This window comes from Mya arenaria, chromosome 3 (assembly GCF_026914265.1).
Source record: "Mya arenaria isolate MELC-2E11 chromosome 3, ASM2691426v1".
NCBI lineage: Eukaryota > Metazoa > Mollusca > Bivalvia > Myida > Myidae > Mya > Mya arenaria.
The window spans coordinates 90,340,471-90,357,537 of NC_069124.1; the positions used below are offsets into that span (position 1 = coordinate 90,340,471).

The following is a 17,067-nucleotide window of genomic DNA, read 5'->3' on the forward strand; positions in this document are numbered from 1 at the left end:
TAATTGCTTTCATTAAACGCAACATAAGACAGGAATGAAACTGCTTTCAATAACAAGATCAATAAATACCGCGTAAGTAAATGAAGTTATGAACGAGCTGATGGCGACTGAAAATAATGTTTATTTTCAAACCAGTTTGATTCGTAAGACAAGTATTAAACATTCGTCATCGTTGCAACAATACAATGGAAACTAGAGGGACAAACCAAGTAGTCAAACACTAAAAGATAGACCACAAAAACAAAAAAACACAAACAGACCACACACGCAACAAAATAGCTTTATTTGGGGTGAAACTCCACGGTAATATATACTTTGGAGCAAAGTTGTGTGTGATGTAGAATTAGATTTACAAAAACAGTAGATATTCCTTTGTTAAGCTTAAATATCTTCATAATTAACGCCTCTTGAAGAAGATTTATGTCAGGAAAATGGATGTGCTTTTAACGATCCCATTAAGGTTCGCATATTTGTAATATATGTTGTGAAGAAGAAAGAACATACTTTTTTCAGCAAACTTGACATTAAACTATAAAAACCGAATATGGGTTCCTATTTTATGGGTTTCTATTTTGAGAGTCCTAGGTGAATCATTCAATACCAGTTAAATTTAGTTCAGTTCAAGAACTATCAACTGATTGAATACATTTTCTAAACACTTCTATTTTGGACAATTTCGTACGCTCCTACAAATTTTAAGGCAAGAGGGTAAAACAGAGATTTCGATATTTAAATATCTCAACATCACACAAAAGATGCGGGTACTTGAACTATGTTGTAACAAGCACATTTAATATATATATTACAGATGTACTACAATAAAACCTACGAGGGCCAGCTGTCACATGAAGCTGTAAGGTTGTTTTAAGGTATAAGGATCAAAACCTATTTGAGACTCAACTAAACATACACCGCAACAAGACAACACACTGCAACAAGACAACATACACAGATAGGATAAGACAATAGACACACACAACCACTTGATAACAGACTAACACCGCTTTAAGTCAACATAAACACATCCCAACAAACCAGACACACACCGCAACAATACACAAGACACACATCGCAACAAAACACCAGACACACATCGCAACAATACACCAGACACACATCGCAACAAAACACCAGACACACATCGCAACAATACACCAGACACACATCGCAACAAAACACCAGACACACATCGCAACAATACACCAGACACACATCGCAACAAAACACCAGACACACATCGCAACAAAACACCAGACACACATCGCAACAATACACTAGACACATACCGCAACAATACACCAGACATACACCACAACAATACACCAGAAACACATCGCAACAAAACACCAGACACACATCGCAACAACACACAAGACACGCATCGCAACAATACACTAGACACATACCGCAACAATACACCAGACACACATCGCAACAATACACTAGACACATACCGCAACAATCACCAGACATACACCACAACAATACACCAGACACACATCGCAACAAAACACCAGACACACATCGCAACAACACACAAGACACGCATCGCAACAATACACCAGACACACACCGCAACAATACACCAGTCACACACCACAACAATACACCAGAAACACATCGCAACAATACACCAGACACGCACCGCAACAAAACACCAGAAATACACCGCAACAATACACCAGTAACACACCGCAACAATACACCAGACACACACCGCAGCAATAAACCAGACACGCGCCGCAACAATACACCAGAAACATATCGCAACAAGACAACACACACACAATTCAACAATACACTAGACACACGCCGCAATAATACACCACACACACACCGCAACAACAAACCAGATACACACCGCAACAAAACACCACACACACACCGCAACAATACACCAGACACACACAGCAACAATACACCAGAGATGCAGCGCAACAATACACCAGACACACACCGCAACAATACACCAGAAACACATCACAACAAGGCAACATACACACAATTCAACAATACAACAGACACACGCCGCAAAAATACACCACACACACACACCGCTACAATACACCAGACACACACCGAAACAATACACCAGACACCCGCCGCAACAAAACACCAGACACATACCGCAACAAGTAACCAGACACACACTGCAACAATACACCAGACACACACCGCAACAATACACCAGACACACAATTCAACAATACACCAGACACCCGCCGCAACAAAACACCAGACGCACACCACAACAAAACACCAGACATACACCGCAACAATACACCAGACAAACACCACAACAATAGACAAGACATACACCGCAACAATACACCAGACACACACTGCAACAATACACCAGACACATACCGCAACAAGTAACCAGACACACACTGCAACAATACACCAGACACACACCGCAACAATACACCAGACACACAATTCAACAATACACCAGACACCCGCCGCAACAAAACACCAGACGCACACCACAACAAAACATCAGACATACACCGCAACAATACACCAGACAAACACCACAACAATACGCAAGACATACACCGCAACGATACACCAGACATACACCGCAACAATACACCAGACATACACCGCAACAATACACTAGAACAAAACCTCTACAAGACAACAGACCCACAGTTCAACAATACACCAGACATACACCGCTCTAATACATCAGACACACACCGCTACAGGACAACAGAAACACATCCCAACAAAACAGACACATACCGAAACAAGACAACAGACACACACCGCAACAACACACCAGTCACACTTCGCAACAATACACCAGACACACACCGCAACAAGACAACAGACACACTCCGCAACAACACACCAGACACACTCCGCAACAATACACCAGACACACTCCGCAACAATATGCCAGACACACACCGCAACAATACACCAGACACACACCGCAACAATACACCAGACATACACCGCTCTAATACATCAGACACATACCGCTACAAGACAACAGAAACACATCCCAACAAAACAGACACACACCGAAACAAGACAACAGACACACACCCCGCAATACACCAGATACACTCCGCAACAATACACCAGAGATGCAGCGCAACAATACACCAGACACACACCGCAACAATACACCAGAAACACATCACAACAAGGCAACATACACACAATTCAACAATACAACAGACACACGCCGCAAAAATACACCACACACACACACCGCTACAATACACCAGACACACACCGAAACAATACACCAGACACCCGCCGCAACAAAACACCAGACACATACCGCAACAAGTAACCAGACACACACTGCAACAATACACCAGACACACACCGCAACAATACACCAGACACACAATTCAACAATACACCAGACACCCGCCGCAACAAAACACCAGACGCACACCACAACAAAACACCAGACATACACCGCAACAATACACCAGACAAACACCACAACAATAGACAAGACATACACCGCAACAATACACCAGACACACACTGCAACAATACACCAGACACATACCGCAACAAGTAACCAGACACACACTGCAACAATACACCAGACACACACCGCAACAATACACCAGACACACAATTCAACAATACACCAGACACCCGCCGCAACAAAACACCAGACGCACACCACAACAAAACATCAGACATACACCGCAACAATACACCAGACAAACACCACAACAATACGCAAGACATACACCGCAACGATACACCAGACATACACCGCAACAATACACCAGACATACACCGCAACAATACACTAGAACAAAACCTCTACAAGACAACAGACCCACAGTTCAACAATACACCAGACATACACCGCTCTAATACATCAGACACACACCGCTACAGGACAACAGAAACACATCCCAACAAAACAGACACATACCGAAACAAGACAACAGACACACACCGCAACAACACACCAGTCACACTTCGCAACAATACACCAGACACACACCGCAACAAGACAACAGACACACTCCGCAACAACACACCAGACACACTCCGCAACAATACACCAGACACACTCCGCAACAATATGCCAGACACACACCGCAACAATACACCAGACACACACCGCAACAATACACCAGACATACACCGCTCTAATACATCAGACACATACCGCTACAAGACAACAGAAACACATCCCAACAAAACAGACACACACCGAAACAAGACAACAGACACACACCCCGCAATACACCAGATACACTCCGCAACAATACACCAGACACACACCTCAACAATACACCAGACACATACCTCAACAAGACAACAGACACACTCCGCAACAATACACCAAACACAGTTAAGACACAACAACAGATTCACACACCCACATGATAAAAGAGACACACCGCTATAAGACAACACACAGAAGACAACACACAGACAGACACCGTAACATGACAGCAGACACAGATTGCATACATTTAAAAATATCGTTATAAACAAGCCCTTACATATTTCCTTGCATAAATCTGTTGTCGCAACGAATACACTGTGCAAATAGGATTTACTCTTGCTATTTCTCCTGTCCAACTTATGGACTATGTTATGTTGGCTTTATACTTCAAGACACAGTTGCCGGCGCTTTCTGAAAACATTTACTAAGGTGCTTACAAAGCCTGTGAGGTACCTAATCAATGAAGGTTTCTTTGTATCAATCGACGACTGTTTTCTTACACTGAGAACACCCTTGATAAAGAACTTGTCATATAAAAGGTTAATTCGTTGTAATATCATGGGACGTTGAGTAATTAATTTGATTGTTTTTTTTTTGTTATTGATTAGCACAGGAAGGTAACATGAATATGGTATTTACTACAAACAAGTTCTTTAAGGTTAAATATTTTCTAACCAAACGATTTTCGAAGGGTCAGCAAGTGTATATTAATTAACGGCTTTAACACGTGGAGTTTACGATAGAATCTTTCTTTAAAGTAGCATATGTTAAAGAATGGGAGATTATAATGCCTGGTGATTGATTGTAAAGTGCCACTAGGCATTGAAATTAAACATTATTACAAATGGCTCAATATAATTAGAAGCTTATTTCTAAATCGGAAACATTGGCTATACTAGCAAATCGTTTAAATCGCATTAACAAAATAACGTCTGGACACCAGAATTACAATTTCAACAACTTCCATCATTTATTCAAGCTCATTGTGGATATATGACAAAATATTACATTTTTCACCTGACATAAATAATACATAAGTACATCTGTGAGGTCCAAGCATGACACTTGAGACGTACAGTCGAATGCAAAGCAATAACATTATATAAACGAACAATAATAACACCAGGTGTGAACAGTTTACTCCTTCACATCAAATGATTCCAAATAGTTTATAGTCGAAATCTGGCTTTGAAATGTATAACAGGCATTATTCAATTTATTTTACATCTACAAAGAAAATGTTTAAAAAATATTATATTAATATTTTTTAGATATATTATAATTATCAATATTTATATAAAAAAATACAGAAACAAGCTCAGTAGTCAAAAGTTTAAACATAAACACCATTTAATCGCACAGGGTGAACGCCAAAGACATAGAACACATAAACAAACAATCACAAACCAGAAACACGGAACAACAGCACAAAACTCCACAAACAATACAGTGAATATATACTATATACAAACGCTTGGTATGTTTATCAAGGATTTGCGCATTTATAAATAGCAAAATTCGATATGAAGATATTATTCATCTGCTGTGATTACAAGTTCAGTTTTGCTCTATTGAAGATTAAGATTGGGACATGTTTAAGGTTGAGATCTCGTATTTCAGCTAAGGTAACACACATAGAGGGTCATCTCATTAACAATCTTGCGACAACAGGGCGGCGAATGGGGTCATCTCGTCAACAGTTGTTCCACAACAAATCGTAAGATCAAGAATTTCAGTTCAATATTGATTGAGTGACGCAGCTTAAATTGGATGTCTTACTTCCTTGAATATACACACTTGGTTTAAACAGTATTTATTTCGAAAATAACAATATAATGACATACACAGTTATAGCGTATTCAATAGTAAATGGTTGACGGAGGTATTTATACATGAAAGGTAGACAAATGGAATATGCACAAAACAAAATAATTTGACAGAATTAAGAAGAAAGTTATGGTAGCTTATACTATGCCTCGCTTCTGTCACTCTTTCAAGCTGCTTGTAACGGTGTAGATTTGTAATTATTTGTATATTTATGCAATCGTTATAATTTGATGGATAATATGAAAGGTGAACGTCAAATAAATAAAGTAGTAGGTGGTAAAATGCGCTTGTGGTATGAAACAGAGTAATGTATAGAGCAGGAAGAAGGGGTGGGGGCATGGACAGGTCAGGTCAGTTGTAGAGACAAGTTTGTTGTAATTTATCTTAAGGAAATTAAAAACGTTTATTTTGGCGAATGTAGTGTTGAACGTGATTAAATATCATTGAGTTTGTCTCGTCCAATGCGTTTTTGGATCCCAAACAATAGAACTTATAGCGACATAGGCATTTAAGCAGGCAATTAGTCGAATACGTGATGCCTTTGTGCATGATATAAGGGACAGGTGAAAAGAAATGGTAGGTGTCCTCAATTTCACCACATTGACAATTTGTGCTATTGATTATGTTTTTAGAAACAAAATGAATGTTCATTAAGATTATTACAGTGCATCCTCAGCCTTGCATGTGTGAGACTCAATTTGCGTTCACCCTCATAGTAGAGTTGAGTAACTGTTTGTTTTATGTTTGTTAAGGTTAAACTTGAAGGGGGGCAAAGATGGAAAGGCACGGGCTGTTTCCGGAAGTGCATTCCACGACGATATTGTAGTTGGTAGAAATGAATTCGATAACAGTTGAGTTTTACAAGAAATATTACGAAGATTTACAGAATTCCGAAAACTGTAGGAATGTACACACTTAGCCTAAACAGGTCTGAAAAGCATTTATTATCGAAGAAGATGTTATATTTACTTAAATATAATTATTCAAGAGGGCGATCGTACGATAGGTGTGATAAATGACCCCATACTGTTTTGTTTGTCTAAGGAATGGCCTGGATAAACAATAGAAACCTCGTGAACAGATCTTTCTTTACACGTGGCCGAGTCTATCAAGACGTGTTTCGCTTATGTACCTGACCAGAACGGGATCATTTCGCGATATATTTTGAGCCCCAAATTGAGGAAAGACTTGTAACCTTAGATTCGAGTGTCACAATATATTGTTATTTTCAAAAAAAGGTAAAAAATATTACGTGAAAAAGTTAACAAAATGAATTCATGTCGATTGTAACTGCATAGAGAAAAATATACGAACCTGATAATTATACATTGCTTACTTCTCAATACGAAAGAAATACCAAAACTTGTCAAATTCAACTCGATAAAAAATGTGTTCATGTAATCGATAAATTGGTTAAAAGTAAGGCAAGTTAAGAAAACTGCTCTATTGTCGATAAAACGTCGTCTTTGTCTTCTGCTGTTCAGGCAGCGTGTACAATAGCATACAATTGTTCAAGTAAGTTTTAAAACAGGAGCGGGCGTAGGCGAAACCATATTTTCAATAAAATTTATATTAAGTAATTCTATAAAATCCTTAAAAATACAGTTTTAGTCTCCGTTCTAATTGTGAGCTCATAAGAATCCCACGCAGAGTAATTATATTATACAACTTGTTCAGGCTTCCGGAAGTTGCCAGAGACATGCTGGCTTTACATGATCCCTTTTTGGCATAGTTTTGCGATTTTCTTGTGAAATAACGTTGCCTACAAAAAGATTTTCGCATTTTCTGATATAAGGTGAGATAAATCCGACATACGAAATTATAAATTTGGTGAAACCTTAAAGCTGCACTCTCACGGATTGACCATTTTTACAACTTTTTTTTTGTCTTTGAAAGAGCAAATTTTTTCGTTAATAATTGCAAACCAATGATAAAAGATCAGATTGTAGATTTTTATATTTCCGTCCGAAAATTAATGTTTTATGGCTTAAATCGTTACTAACGGTTTAAGAAAAATGCATAAAACATCAATTTTTAAATTTAAATATAAAAATCTGCGATCTGATTTTTTGTCAGCAGTCTTATATAACTGCATTGCATGGATTTTCGCAAAAATTGGCTTGTTTCAAGACAAAAAATAAAAAGTCAACAAAACGTTCAAACTGTGAGAGTGCAGTTTTAAGTAATTACTAAACCGAACAGATTTTAACAATAAAAAATGTGATACAAAATAATTGACAAAACGAGCATAACTTTATGAACTGTTCAGTCATACAAGAAGGTACCAGGTTAGAATGCAGTGAACGCTATCGGTTAACAAGTTTCTGGATTGATGGATAAAATAGGCAATAAGTAATGTCTGCAGTATTGTAAGACGATAGAGATTATGTAATTGCAGGACGTTTCACCGTGTTTGCCATTTATGTGACGTTTACAGTCTCATGTTGATTCTGCAGGTGGCATAATTTATCGAACAATTTGATCTTCATTTACATTCATTTTAAATGATAGTAGATGACAGGGCTGTACTACCTTCTTAAAAGCTGAAATCTGTAGTGCATGCTGATATGAGGGTCAAATTTCTTTATTGCAATTTACTTTAAATCTACTTTTGCACAATTTTTTTTTATAAAAATGATCCAAGTAAGTCGCAAAAACCTTTTCTGAACCCAGGGCAGCAGGTATGGTGCTTTCTGAGCGAAAATGTTGCCCTTCAAAATAATGACAACTACAGGACAAAAATGCTGAAAATGATTACAATGTAATCCCTTCTTAATATGACAGCTACATATCGCAGCTTATAATGGGGAAAGTTTCAGAAAATGGCACAACGCCAATGGGTAATGTAATTGCTTTCCCTGATCGGAACATAAGACATAAATGAAACCGTTTTCAGTATCAAGATCAATAAATAATTAAATTAAGCTATCAACGAACTGACGGCGATTAAAAAAATGTTTGTAATGTTTGCTTTAAGTTTTCTTCGTAATGCAAAAAAAATGATTTGGTTAGGGTTACATCCTTTTTAAAAACAGGTAGGGTAGGTAGGCATTTTTTTATTTCAATTTTATAAGGTTTATATAAGAACGTTATTTTCATCATTGGAGGATGATGTTAAAGTTCTATAGCGTTGAATTTTTAAACTAAAAGAAAACTTAAAGATGCACTCGTATTCCCAAATAAAATATACCAAAAGTAATTCATTTTCTTTTAATTTACCTAAAAGGATGAATAAATATCGAAAACAATGGTTCTCATGAAAGATACAGTGTTTAATTTGAAAGAACGGTGCATGATATTTGTACCTAATGAGATAATAGTAGATTACTAAAAATCTGTTAGGACCCACCAGTCATATATATGTGGGTTTTCACTATTTAATACACAGTTACAATATAGTTATCAGTAACTAATATTTTCCATGAATGCATTATTAAGGAAGTAATTCAAGGTTAATTATTTGATTTTATCGAGAAAAAAACATTGTTGTTTTTTGTACTCCACTGACTATAAAAACAATAGGGTCGGCGCCTATTTCGTAGGTAGGGTCGGGTAACCCGAACCAAATGTATTGTTTTAGGCCTAAGACAAGTTTAAAACGTTCGTGTTTGATGCATTAATATAAAAAAACTACAGCGACAAGCCCAGTAGTTAAAAAATCAAACAATCAAACATAAACCCTGGCGAGGCTTCAAACGAGAATGAACTCAAGACACAGGCGTATAAGCACCACATGCACAAATACAAAAACCACAAACAGATCACATACGCATCAAAATAGCTTTATGTTGGATGAAATATATCATTTGGAGCAAAATTGTGTCTGTTGAAGAACTTACCTATACATTTATTATTATTTGTTTCCTTAAGTTAATGCATACTTTGATAAGATTTACATTTTTGCGTTTTTTTTCTTTATTTAGGATTGTTGGGATAAGAGTGATGTTTGTGCACGTAAACTGGTTTAAACCCCCAGTAAATTGACATTTTACTGACCGTTCCAAGGCGGTACCTAACAATCCTTGATAAACATACTTTCACTTGTTTGTTGAGTTTTTGCTGTAGTTCCATGTTTCTTGTTTGTGACTGTTTCTGTGTTTCATGTTTTTTCTTTCGTTTACCCAGTGCAATTTAACGGCGTTTCGCCAAGTAAATGCATATTTTGATAAGATTTAACGTTATTACCATATTCGGGATTGCTGAGGTTGTGCACACGAACTGGTTTAAACCCCCACTGAATTTACATTTTACTGACTGTTCCAAGGATAAATATATATATATAGTATTTATGCAATGTGCTGTTTGTGGAGTTTTGTGCTGTTCTTCCATATTTCGTGTTTGTGTTTTTTGTTTGTTTTTATGTTCTATGTCTTTGGCGTTTACCCAGTGGCAAAAAAGATATATATAAGATATAAACGAAGTTTTGTTACGATACAAAAAGCGGCGATTGAAAAAGTTGAAAGGACATTTAATAATCAACTTATAGAAGCAGCTGAATGCGATAACAAACTATTTTGGAGCTTAGTAAAATCTAGAAAACATAAAAAATCAACTGTATGCAGTCAACTATCATACGAAAACGAAACAGCCAAGGACCCAGAAAGTATACTTGAAATTTTCACCAAGTATTTCAAAGACGTTTATACCCCCCTCAACTGTGACCATTTTGACAACAATTTCAAAGAAACTGTTGAAAAAGAAGTACACCGCTTAAAAGATATTAATGGTAGCGATGTGGTTAGTGCGCCAGAATTAGCCTCAATATCTAGCGAAGAAATAAAATCGTATATTAAAACGCTTAATAAAGGAAAAGCCTCATCATATGATATAGTTTTTAACGAGCATCTGATCTACGGCGGACAAGCATTGTGTGCAGCACTGGCATTTTTATTTAATCGAATAATTGTGTCAGGAATTATTCCTAAAATGTGTAAAAAGGGACTTATCATACCAGCTTACAAAGATAACGGCAAACCAAGAAGTGACCCAAGAAATTACAGACCCATAACACTACTGCCAGTAATTTACAAACTTTTTGAAAAGGTTTTGCACAGTAAAATAACTACGTGGATGAAAGATACTGGTGTTAAGTTTCCAAACCGTCAACAGAATGCTTATCAGAAGAACACAGGGGCAATAACTGCGTCTTTTAACCTACAAGAGTCAATATATCACAATCTAGAACTTAATAATAAAGTATATGTTGCGATGCTCGATACGAGAATGGCGTTCGATACAGTTTGGTTGGATGCAGTATTTTACAAGATTGCAGAACTGGGTATAACAGGCAAAACGTGGTCATTAATTGTTGACGCTCACACTGACATGTATAGTTGCATATCGGCAAATGGCTTAACGTCTAGCTTTTTCCCGGTAAAACAAGGGATAAGGCAAGGTGGGATACTCTCAACTTGGATCTACAACCTCTTCATAAACGGCCTCCTCGAATTGTTGGAGCGAAGTAACCAGGGGACAAATATCATCAACATAGCAACGAGCAATACTACTTTAGCAGACGACATCGCTTTAAGTGCAATATCGCCGTCAGGGCTCCAAAATCTACTAAATACTGCGTATGAATAAACCTGCAAATTTAGATATATGATTAATTCAGCAAAAAGCTTCATTATGATATTTGGAGACCATTCCAGGAATAAGACGAGCAATAGTTTTTACCTAGGACATAATAAAATTGAGCACACGAACAAGTTAAGACATGTTGGTGTACAGCTAAATGACAAATTGACAGATAATGATACAGTTACGGTCGCATGCAGAAAAGCTGAAGCATCATTTTATTCATTGTTGTCGCTGAACGTCGGAACCTGTTTAATTAACCCACTTACGTCAGCAGAATTAGTGTCAAAAATATGTGTATCAAAACTCCTTTTTGGGGCAGAACTGTGGAACAACTTATCGAAGACAAACTATCTGCAACTAGAACGCTTTATACGAATGGCTGCAAAACTAATACAGCGATTTCCTATACGAACTCGTACTGATATATGCTTGGCGATGCTCGGTATGAAGTCAATAGAAAGTCAAATAGATATTAAAAAACTAACGTTTCTTGAATGTCTTTGTAATATGCCAGTGCATGTACTCTCCAAGCAAATCTTCAACCTGCGGCTAGCCATGTATGCATGTCGAACAAATAAAATCACTCAACGGGGATACATACCGGATATAATTAACATACTATCAAAGTACAATCTGCTTCCAGTTATTACAAGATATTCATACACAGGACAATTTCCTACGAAATCAGCTTGGAAGATCACTTGTAAAAAAGCAGTGTATCAACACCATTTGAATAAATGGAAACAGAGATTACAAAACGATGCTTCTTTTACAAGATTCAGATGTTTGCATACAAGTATTGAACCAGCGATAATATGGACATGCGCATCAGACTTCCGGTCACGCCGACATGCACTGGAAGTGAGCAAACTCTGGATATCACCAAACCCGTATGATAATAGGGGACCGATTTTATGCCATGCGTGTGGTGATGTAGTTGACAATATTGTAAATCATGTTGTATTTTACTGCCATTTATCATCAGACATAAGAATACGATTCTATGATATTATTTCAAATGAGTTTATCAATGATGTATCCATGTGTTTGACTAATTGTGATGATGAAACAAAGTTACAATATTTGTTAGGAAAAAGGCATCATGCATTTTCTAGCAAGAAGGTTCATAAACACTTTCTACGTATCGCAATTAGCTATGTTTTTAAATGTTTATGTGTAATAAAATTGCATTTTTTAAGCTTATGCAAAGCTATAAAGATGTAATAACACTTGTAATTGATTAAAGCATTCGTATAAATATTGATAGCATGAAACTATGTATATTGTCAATACATAAAGTCATTTTGTCGTTATAATAATGTATAAAATATATATGCATGTAAATCATCACTAAATGAACAAATTAACAAATATTGATAACGTCATAAAGAATCACATTTTTTATGTTTGAACATTTCATTATATTACCTTATACATCATATGATTGCATCTGTTAAATTGTATTAATTTAATATATGTTTTTTTCTTATATCATATGTTTGCATTTAATCATTAGTTAATCATGTTTTGTCTTTCTTATATCAATTGCTTTGCTATGTATGTGCATGAATTTTTGTTCTCTTTATTATAATTATGTATGTATCTCTTCAAGAGGAAATAAAGAACATATATAAGTAAATATTCTTTTGTTTATCTTAAAAGTCTAATTAACGCCTCCATTGAGAAGATTTATGTCGTGAATAAAACATGTGCTTTAAACGATATCACAAGAAGTACAATATTTAAAGAAGAAAGAACATACTTTAAGGTTTTTCAGCAAATATGACAGTGAACTTAAAAACCGAATATGGGATTGTTTCTTTATTGAGATTGCTGCGTGAACCATTCAATACCATACCAGTTCAATTTAGTTCAGTTTAAGTACTATCAATTGATTGAATTTGTTTTAACAAGTCTATTTTAGACAATATCGTATACCCCACAAACTTAAGGCAAAGGGTAAGTCTGCCCTTTCGATGCCCAATATTCTCAACATTACATCAAAGATGCGAAGGGTCAGGAGGTAAATTATATATATATATATATATATATATATATATATATATATATATATATATATATATATATATATATATATATATATATATATATATAATATGATTGAGTGTTTTCAGATATATACATTTATGATGACGCGGGTAATTGGCGTTTGCAATAGCAAGCAAACTTAATATATATGACATATGTAATACAATAACAACTACAAAGACTGGACCAGCCGTCACATGTATCTGTAAGGTTGTTTAAAGGCATAAGGATCAAAGCCCATTTGACACTCAATGAGACATACAATGCAACAAGACATTATACATACATTGCAACAAGACACATAAGATAATAGACCCACGATAGACAACAGTCACACAGAATATATCACACCGCTACAAGACACCAGACACACAAAAGACAACATACACGCACCGCAACTAGACAACAGACACACAAAAGACAACAGACACGCACCGCAACTAGACGACTGACACAGATTACATTAATGTCAAAATATCGTTATAAACAAGCACTTACCTCTTGTCCTTGCTCTAAACCTGTTGTCGCAATGATTACACTGTGCAAATTGGATTTACTCTTGCAATTCCCCTGTCCAACTAATGGACTATGTTATGTTGGCTTTATGCTTCAAGACACAGTTGCCGGCGCTTTTTGAAAACATTAATTAAGGTGCTTACAAAGCCTGTGAGGTACCTAATCAATGAAGTATTCTTTGTATCAATCAACGACTGTTTTGTTACACTAAGAACACCCTTAATAAAGAGCTTGTCATATAAAAGGTTAATTCGTTGCAATATCATGGGACGTTGAGTAATTAATTTTATTGATTTGTTGTTATTGATTAGCACAGGAAGGTAAAATGAATATGATATTTACCATTTAAAGGTATTTTAAGCTTTAATATATTCTAACCAAACGATTTTCAAAGGTCAGCAAGTATCTATATTAAAGGTTTTTACACTTAAGGTTTACGGGTTCTATCATAATCTTGCTTTCTAGTATGGGAAATTTGAATGTCTGGTAACCCCATATTATTTGTTGTAGAAAACATTAATAACACCAAGCATAAACAGGTAACTCTTAAGCAAAATCCATATCATTTATTATCGAGATCTGGTTTTGAATTGTATATCAGACAGTGAACACCTCTTTTACGAAATAGTTCGTATATTGAAAGAAAATCTTCAAGAAAAGAGTATAGTTACATTTTTTAGATATGTAAGATTTATCAATACCCATTTATTAACTTCGAACCCGGATATTAAGATAGTATTCATTTGCTGCGAATACAAGATTACCTTTTCTATATTCCAGATAAAGGTTGGAAAATGTTAAAGGTTGAAATTTCGTAGTGTTCAAGATTTTCAGTTTAATTTTTATTGAATAATATAACTTAAATGGAAAGTCTTAATTAAAAAAATACACTTAATCTAAACTGGCCAATAAGCTTTTATTTTCGATGTAAAGGGTATAACTAACTACTCAAATAAAATAATTTGTAAACGCGATCGTACACGTACGAAACGTGCGTTAATAAGATTGCCTAATACTCTTTTTTGTCACAGGAACAGGTATTACTTAACACGTGGACGGGTCAAATATTCCTACCAGAATTATTTGGATTGTGTAGCTTACCAGAACGGGGTCATTTGGCAATATACAATAAGCCCGTAAATGAGAAAAGACATATAACCTTAAATTCAAGTGTGACAATATATTGTAATTCTCAAGATAAGATAAATTTGATCATGAGAAAAAGTTAACAACATGAATACATGTCGATTGTAATTGAATCGAGAGAAATACACAAAACCTTGATTAATTTATTCAGCTTACTTCTATCAGAAAGAATTACTAAAACTTGTCGAATTCAACTCGATGAAAAAGTTGTTCATGTAATCGATGGATTGGTAAAGAGTTAAGCAAGTTAAAAATACTGCTGGATTATCGATAGAACCTCGTCTTTGAATTCTGCTGTTCAGGCAGCGTGTTCAATAGCATGCAATTGTTCATGTATGTTTTAAAACAGGTGCGGGCGTAGGCGAAACTATATTTTCAAATAAATTTTATATTTAGTAATACTATGAATACAGTTTTAATCTCCCCATGCGAAACAAACTCGGTCGATATCCTATATTTGATGGTTATAGCTCGCCGTTATACAATAATCACCATGGTCTGAGGGCTGAAGAGTACGTATGTGCTTCTTTTCCATTAATTTTGTATTCCAAATATAAAATACCAACTAAAATTACCTTCAAACTTATTGCATATTTTAATCAATGGCTGTGTTCATTTAGTAATCTAGTCCAGGTCATTTAAAGGCGCCTCAGTGGTTTCAAAATAAAATGCGTCATTTCTCATAATTCTATGACCTGTATCCAGGATGACACCAACAGGGGTTTTCATTACACTAACTCGTTCACAAACTGTTCAAACTGTTAATGTTTACTCTCCAAATATGTCAGTCCGGATGTCCGTTAACTTCAAATTTTGTGACGTAAAAAATTGTGACATTCAAATTGTTGGGGGGGGGGTCGATTAGATGTTTCCCGTAATTTTGAGTTTACACATTATATGTGAACATGATGCTTGTTATATGTTATATTCGATCAAACGGAACACCTTATTCATATCTGCAAGTTTTCCTCTCTAACGTATGAAACTAGCCCGCATATAATACCATAACGATATTGAAGTTCATAAAAGTGTAAATGTTCTCCTTTAAAGTGATTATCATGCTTTGATTGTTCTGTTCTGGTTTACTCGATTATTTTGGCGGCTTCGCATATGTCACAGTTGAAGTATTTACTGTTGAATGTTTTGCGATCTATGAATGTTTCATGTTGAATGGACAATCAGTCAAAGTTTAATAACACTTAAATGTGTATATGGTTTCTTCGGAGTATAGTCTGTGTCCTGGTTTGGTGAATATGTCAGGAAGATTTTTTGTCTTGTCTGAACACATCTTCTTCTTTTTGGTCTTGGATTTTCCCTCACGTTCATAATTTCTTCTCTTGGGTCCTTTATCTGAGGATTAGTGTATGCCATTCAGGTTTGGCACCAAATGAATGTCTGCAATCTCGACTTTTTAAGTTGTCCTGCATATTTGCCGCTTAGATTTGAAACTAACCTCTTTATGTGTACGAATGTAGATTCGATTCCATCAATATATACAACTGCACTAGGTCTTGTCGGTGCTGGAATATTTAATTGATTCGCCTGTGGTCGGGAAGTCTATAGTCAGAATTAATATGTACATCTTCTTTTTTCCGTCAATTATGATTAAGATAACCAAAAGGCTTATGATAACTACCTAAAATGCTTTAGAGAGATAGAAAACAAATATATAAAACAAACATAGATTCGAGAAAAGACGTCTGAAAAAAATATCAGTCTCGAGCAAT

At 35.8% G+C, this 17,067-nt stretch overlaps 1 protein-coding gene across 1 annotated transcript in view; it reads left to right on the forward strand.

Annotated features, from left to right (window-relative positions):
- Positions 1-3,231: 3,231 nt before the first annotated feature.
- The window catches only part of LOC128226006 (activated RNA polymerase II transcriptional coactivator p15-like), a 50,786-nt gene continuing 36,950 nt past the window's right edge, over positions 3,232-17,067 (forward strand). Inside the window, exon 1 of the mRNA XM_052935901.1 lies at positions 3,232-3,235. The gene's annotated coding sequence lies outside the window, so the exon portion shown is untranslated. The remainder of the gene's footprint in view (positions 3,236-17,067) is intronic.